This window comes from Petromyzon marinus, unplaced genomic scaffold, assembly GCF_048934315.1.
Source record: "Petromyzon marinus isolate PM22_M1 ecotype Great Lakes invasive population unplaced genomic scaffold, UKy_Petmar_22M1.pri1.0 PM_Scaffold_73, whole genome shotgun sequence".
NCBI lineage: Eukaryota > Metazoa > Chordata > Hyperoartia > Petromyzontiformes > Petromyzontidae > Petromyzon > Petromyzon marinus.
In genome coordinates, this window is record NW_027423681.1 from 370,001 (window position 1) to 370,350 (window position 350).

Genomic DNA, 350 nt, shown 5'->3' on the forward strand with positions numbered 1-350 from the left:
GTGGTGATGGTGGTGGTGGTGGTGATGGTGGAGGTGGTGGTGATGGTGGTGATGGTGGTGGTGATGGTGGTGATGGTGGTGGTGATGGTGGAGGTGGTGGTGATGGTGGAGGTGGTGGTGATGGTGGTGATGGTGGTGGTGATGGTGGTGATGGTGGTGGTGATGGTGGAGGTGGTGGTGATGGTGGTGATGGTGGTGATGGTGGTGGTGATGGTGGAGGTGGTGGTGATGGTGGTGATGATGGTGGTGGTGATGGTGGTGATGGTGGTGATGGTGGTGGTGATGATGGTGGTGATGGTGGTGGTGGTGGTGGTGATGGTGGTGATGGTGGTGGTGATGGTGATGGTGAT